At 39.1% G+C, this 7,289-nt stretch overlaps 1 pseudogene; it reads right to left on the bottom strand.

Moving 5' to 3' along the window:
- Window positions 1-1,188: 1,188 nt before the first annotated feature.
- On the bottom strand, window positions 1,189-1,553 carry LOC124079683 (adenosine 5'-monophosphoramidase HINT1-like; annotated as a pseudogene).
- Window positions 1,554-7,289: the final 5,736 nt, after the last annotated feature.

Raw genomic sequence — 7,289 nt, 5'->3', positions numbered from 1 at the left:
TCTTTTCTATCAATTATAACAAAAAATATATTTACATGTTAGCTAGTTCACTAGCTCTACTTTTTATGATACACTGTCACCTCAGGACAGTGTATTGTGAAATAAAGTATGAACTTTGTGCACAATAAACACAAATATTTTACCAAAAATGCACATATAAATAAATATATGGCTATAATGTAAAGCTGTACTCTAGATATGGAAATACTAGCAAAGAGCTGCCCTTCCCCTCATCCTTCCTCTTCTCATTCCAGTGACTAAATTCGGGACTATCCCAGCTCCATGTAGTAAATCAAAAAGTTCATTCCCAGAAGACAGTTCTTCCTAAAAACTAACAAAAAGGTATTTATATAGGGATTATTTTGCTACTTCTAATATATTTTGGGCATTAGGACTTATCACTTAATACTCAGCAATGTTAACTATAATGCACATATAACAATGGCTAGATAATCTGAACTAATTTAAGGGGCACAGAATGCATCTTTATGCATATTTTCTCCTCCCCTCACCCAGTGAACCTTCAACATACTCTCCAAGATATCAAGTGTAACAATTCCATTCCACTAAATGGTAATCATTCCTACATGGTAACAAAAAATATTTAAAGGGCACTACTTTAGCCCTATACTTTTACCATGTGTTGTGCAGTTTTAAACATCTAGAAAGACTAGATGATTCCAACAAGGACTTAAGTTTCCCATACACACACAGTAGCACTGAATAACTGCACAAACTTGCTTAACAAAGGCTAGACTTCGAAGCAAAAACAAAATTAAAAAAAAAAGTTTTTAAAGGCTAGAATTTGAAAGTGTTTTCCAAACAGGAATATTCTGACCTAGAACCCTTCCCCTTCCCATCTCTTCTCAATCCAGAGATCAGATATATGCATCTGTAATGCTCAGAGATGGCTAAAAATCTCATATGAATTATAACATGGTATGCTAGTTTAGTAACTCTCCTTTTATTATACATTGGCAAATTATTTAATGTGTAGATGTAAATTAGGACTCATTTGCCCTTTATTTTTTTGTAAACCATTCAACAATGTCTTTATTATGTACAGGTGTTTGAAATTATTTCCTCAATATCTTCAGACCCAGGCAAAAATAATCATGCTGCTTAACATATTGAAAAATGCAAACATAATCACTGCCTAGAGAAGGGAAAACTTTCCCCAATACATGCTTATCCAGGAGGCCAATTCATCTGCTGACCTCCAAGAAAATAGAGATGGACATTCTAGACAGACTGTCCCCCAGCTGCACCCTCATTCACCACCATTTGATAACCCTTCTTCAGGCCTAAATCAGCAGCACATTTCTTGCCAACAATCATTAAATGTCCAAGAAGATTTTCATTGTCATCTTCTGCAGCAGAAATCTGGGCTATATGTTTCTTGGGTATCACCAGAAAATGTGTTGATGCTTGAGGGGAAGTGTCATGGAAAGCAAGAAAATGATTTTGGCAGGGATTTCCTTGCAGATGAGCTTCCTGAAGGTGGTGTTTCTGCCAGGTTGGGCGACCTGAGCCTTGGTGATTTCATCTGCCATCTTGGCCTCCCTCCCATAAGGTGGCTAGGGGAGCAATCAACAAGAGAGAGGAACCTGTGGAGCCAACAGGTTGCAGGTTCATTTGTCCTTTATATATACTATTTGCACAGCACAGTAAAACAAACTCATAGACATAAAGATAATGTTTAATCTTGCTTCACAGAAAACACATTAGTATAAAGCTCTTTACCTTTCTTTTCCTCCTTGCTCCCAAAACTAGCACAAACACTTGCATTGCTCAGAGAAGTGTTTTGATCTTTCCATTTCCAAAATACAATATTTCATCATGAATTTTATCAAAAAGTTGCCTACAAAATATTTAATTTACTACCTCTTTTTTTAGAAGTGCACATATTTTGTGTATGTCTAAACATCTAGAAAGACTAGACATTTCAAAAATGGATTTAAGTTTCCCAACTATCTTTATAGTAGTGTTGATAAACTAAGCACGTGTAACAATGGGTATATCTGAAAGCATCTTCAAGGTAGGATCTAGGTAGCACCTAGAATCCTTCATTACTTCCATTTCCTTCTCTCTTATGTCACATGTGATGCAGACACATGTGCCACTCCAATGTGATGCTTCAATTTCACTTCCAATAATTTTGTCATACAATGGCAATCTCTTTAATATCTATAGACTAAAATTTATAAAATCAGGTCTACTTTATTCCGTATATACACAATATTTATAGTACAGCAAAGTTAAATGGAATACACATAACACACAGGGCAATGGGTAAGCTAAAATTTTGTAGCACACTAATAAAACACCTTTTGCAACTTCTTCCTTTCTTCCTTCCTCAACCCACTGAACAAGTAAAGACAGTGTACTGTTCAGGGTGGTTTAACAATTCCAAACATAGTATTTCCCATCAGTTATTTAAAGCCATTTACCAAAAGTTTTATTCTATTACTTCTACTTATAAATATATCAAACACTCCTATATATATATATATATATATATATATATATATATATATATATATATATATCCTGGATATTCTACATAAGAATTTGTCTACTATGCACACACCACTGGTAAATAAAATCCCACACTTAGTAATGGTTATAATTTGAGGTATCATCTAACATGCCCATTTTGTACTTGAATCTTACCTCCTCACTTCTTCCCTCTACTCTCAGGCCAGTGAACAAGTACAGGCATATGTAATGCTTAGAGATGTTTGAAAAATTCATATCCAGAAGTCATGTACAGAGGACAAGCTTTCCTATGAATTTCAACATAAAATGTACAAAATGTGTTAATTTTCCTAACTACTTGGTCAGACACTGGCAACCTTTTTAACATCTACCAACTAGATGTTGAAAGATTGGGATTCATTTGTCCATTTGCACTATATGCATGGCAAAACAAAAGGTACACAACAAACAGGAGAATGGTGTCTAAAGATGTCCAAATATGAACACATTAACATATTAGTTTTTGCAATTGCTTCCCTCCCACCTCCTGCACATCACTGAACAAGTACAGATGGCACTATACTGCTCACAGAGGTAGTTTAACAGTTCCATTACCAAATGACAGTATTTCATATTAATTTTAAGAAAAAGATATTTACAAGGTGATATTTTACTACCTCTACATTTAACATACATCAGGCACTTCTCAACATCTTGATAGACTAAATGTTTCAAGTTTTCAGTTTGTCCACTATGTATACAAGTCTTGAATAAACTGCACAAATATAAAAATATTTCTAGTTTGAAAATGTCTTCAAAATATGAGCATCCTGGCCCTTCATAGACCCAGTGAGCTATAATGCTCAATTTTTCAGAAGACAACCATATCTAGGAATTTTAACTCAAGACATACAAAATTTGTTTTACTTATTCTACATTTGTCTTACACTGGAAACCTCTTTAACATCTGGAAAGACTACATGTAGATTATGACTCATTTGTCCTTCAGATGAACTATGTACACAGCAAAGTAAAACAAAATGTATAGACATAGCATCAGCGGTTACTCTTCCCTCATTATGAGCACACTGGTATGGCACTGCAGAGAACCAGCATACAATGTGTACTACTCAATAAGAGTTTGCCTTTCCACCCCCCGAAAAAAAAATTCATAAGAATTTTAACAAAAAGGAATGTACAAAATGTGTTCTATTTCACTACCTCTCCTTTTAACATGTATCAAGCACATTAGAAATCTAGAAAGACTAGATATTTCAAAAGAGCATTTAGCATTGTCAACTACACATACGGGAATGTGGAATAAAGACCACACACAAAGGAATAGTTATAATAGGAAAAATGTCTTTTACATATAACAAGTCTGGAACAGGACCACCTTCTCTTTCCTCTCACGGTCATCTTCTTTATTCCTCTATTGCACTTGAAAAAACATGCATGAGTGGTCTCACAACTCCATTTCAAAATCACTTCCAGAAGACATTTCTTTTCCAATTTTTTAAACAAGTGGGAATTTACAAGACTAGTTATTTTCTAGCTCTACTTTATCATAGTCAGTAACCTCTTTACATCTAGAATGTCCAGATGTAGCAGAAGACTTCTTTCAAAGCGTCAGGGCAGGGGCCTGTGGGGGGTGGGCAGAGTGGACGATTAAGTTTCCCCCTGTGGGCCGCTGACCATCCCCAGTCGACAGTTAAGGTGTCCTGTTGGCCATTAACTGTCCCTTAGTGGACAGTTAATGTCCCTCTGTTGGTCACTAACAGTCTTCTACTCCACAGTTAATGTCCCCCTGTTGGTCATTAACAGTCCCCTAGCTGACAGTTAAGGTGACCTTGTCGGCCGTTAACCCTCGCCAGTCCACAGTTAAGGTTCCCCTTGTAGGCCCTTAACCAAAAGTCAAGCCCCGCACCCCTCCCTGCCCTCAGCCTCTAAAAGTTCCACCTAATGTCCGAGGCTTCTATCACCTTCCAGGATGGTTGAGGCCATTGTCCATTGGCATTGGGAGGAAAAGGTTAGGGCTGCTTGAATGGGCAGAGAGCCAGGTGGTCCCACCAGGGCCCTGATCCATGTGCCCCTATGACTAGTGCGTGGCCAAGCTTTGTGGCCTCTACACGCCTTCTCGGGTCTTCTAAGTCCCTGTGGCATTCTGGTAGCCCCCTGGCCAGGGCAGGGTTAGGCCAGGAGACCAGGCATCTCGCTGTGTCCTAGACTCCAACAGGCCCCTCCACGTGGTGGGAGAGGCTCACTGGTGCTTCACAGCCTGGGCCTGGTCAGTGCACAGCCGCAGTGGGGGTTCCAGGCATCTGGAGGGCAGAGGACCTGGCCTGGCCCCAGGATCCCAGCTCACCCACCTGCCTGACTCTGAGGGACCCAGAGGAACCTGAAGAGGTGCAATAGTCCATGGTCCCCTTCTCACCACACTCTCTGCCCAAACTCCATAACAATTTATTTTTAAATCATTTTTACACGCACGGGGTTTTCATACTGTCTCAGAGAGTTGTCTCATCACAAATGACACACAGCTCTTGAATATATACCCTGAACGGAATCTTGACCTTCTCACTCCTCTCCACACTTTTCCTAATGGAATATTTCTTTGTGGACATGATTTTTTATTTGCATGTTATGGTAGTCCCTGAACAGTGACCCCACTGACATGCAACCTGCCCATTCCAGTCAGAACTGAAGCACTGCACTTCCCACGTGTCACCCAGTGCCACTTCAGTGGACCACCATACTCTACTTTAGACGACCACACCCTGCAATTTCCAAAATACACACAGGGGGACTCACACTGGAGTGTAATAGTGCTGGGTATATTGACTTTTCTTCATGAGGGCACAAAGGCTACACCCTCTAACAGGGACTGAGCTTGTTTCCAAGTCACAATTAGGGACTGTTTCCTCTGACCCCTCAAAAAGCGAGTAGATGCCTAGAATGACCACAGATTGGAGAGTCCTCCGTGAATTTTACCGGTGGTATGCTGGTATGATCACTACCTCCACATCCAGGGAAAATTAGGGGTAAACTCAAGGAGCAGTAGGTATCTTCTAAAGGTCCCAATTCTTGATGAAACACAAATCAGGAGGAGTCAATAACAAATATCATGACCTCAAATAACTCAGCATGGAATATCATAAACAGTTCTGGTATCAGTGTTTTTTGGGGGGTGGGGGTGGGGGAGGGGGGAGTACTGGAGATTGAACCCAGGGGCATCGACCACTGAGCTACATGCCGGCCCTAATTTGTACTTTATTTACAGACAGGGTCTCACTGAGTTGCTTAGTGCCTTACTTTTGTTGAGGCTGGCTTTGAACTTGTGATCTTCCTGTCTCAGCCTCCCTAGCCACTGGGATTACAGGAATATGCCACTGTGCCTGGCTGGTATCAGGTTTTTTTTTTTAATTTTTTTAAAATTGTAGATTGACACAATAACTTCATTTTGTTTAATTTTTATGTGGTGCTGAGGATCGAACCCAGTGTCTCACATGGACGAGGCAAGGACTCTACCACTAAGCCACAAGCCCAGCCTCTGGCTGGTATGAGTTTTGATCTTAGAGATATTATTTTTGTGTTGAATCAATAGGTGTTCTCTTAGTATTCAATACTGCAGTCCTCAACCCAATTAACTGTATTTCCTCCAATATTTTAAAGCATTAATTGGAATCATTCTATCTTTCCTCTCCTAGCTCAGGTTTACACTTGTTCCTCCTAGTCTTTCTTTTCCCCCTTGCCTTACCTGCCCCTGTCCCAAATCGCCACCCCATTTTTCTTCTTTTCATCCTAGTGTGCATTATTTTTCTCCCTTTTAACATTTCTTATTTTTGTCTTTCCATTTTTTGTCTTTTCAACTCCTGTATAGTCTCACAGTAATTTCACTAGTGTAATAAGTAACTTTTCAGCCTATTTAGGAACATTCCTGATATTTTATAATTGGATTAGAGGAATTGTGGAGAATGTTTTCAACAGGTTTTTACCCTAAGGTTTATTAGTAGATGGTTTTGCTCTATAGTGATTGCAGTTAAGAAGGCTTAGTATCTTCCTCAAAGTGGTGCTGAATACTGGCCATAGCAGCAGATCCATGTTGAGTGGGAGTATCAATACTTAGTCTCCCAGCCTGAGGCACTTAAGAGAAAGAAACTCACTAAATAATCCCTGTTCCATTTCCTCTGCTCCTGTCTCAATGTTACCCATTTTTCTTCCTCTTATTTTACTTTTATTATTTTTTCTTTCCTTTCTTCTTTCATCTATCTGTCCATTTCTTCTTTCCATTTTCAACTCCTATAAGTTTAATAGTAATCTCGTGTGTGTGTGTGTGTGTGTGTGTGTGTGTGTGTGTGTGTGTGCTGCTGGTGATTGAACCCAGGGCTTTGTGCATGCAAGGCAAGCACTCTACCAACTGAGCTATATCCCCAGCCAAATCTCACTATCTTTAATGACTAATTTATCAACCTATTCAACAACATTACTTCTATTTTATAACTGGATTAGAGGACATTTTCATTAAGTCATTTTCCTAAGGTTTATTAGTACATGGTTTGGTTTTGAAATGATTGCAGTTAATATGATTTAGTTATCTTTTCTCACGTTGTGTTGGATACTGGGCACAGCAGTGGGTACACTTTAAATCAGGATATCGATACACAAATACTCTCCTAGCCTGGGCCACGTACTAAAGTCAAAGAAGCTCACTAAAAACTCCCTTGCATAAAAGAAGAGATCATCCCAGTTAATGAATAGAAATTTAAACAATATCAAATATCAAGGGAACAATTCATCCCCAGTAGCCCACA

The sequence above is a fragment of the Marmota monax genome, unplaced genomic scaffold (genome assembly GCF_021218885.2).
Source record: "Marmota monax isolate L192 unplaced genomic scaffold, Marmota_monax_Labrador192_F-V1.1 WCK01_AAM20220418_F8-fsc00176, whole genome shotgun sequence".
NCBI classification, from domain to species: Eukaryota; Metazoa; Chordata; class Mammalia; order Rodentia; family Sciuridae; genus Marmota; species Marmota monax.
The sequence above is the reverse complement of the archived record's forward strand: the minus strand, read 5'-3'. Positions and strand labels throughout refer to the sequence as shown.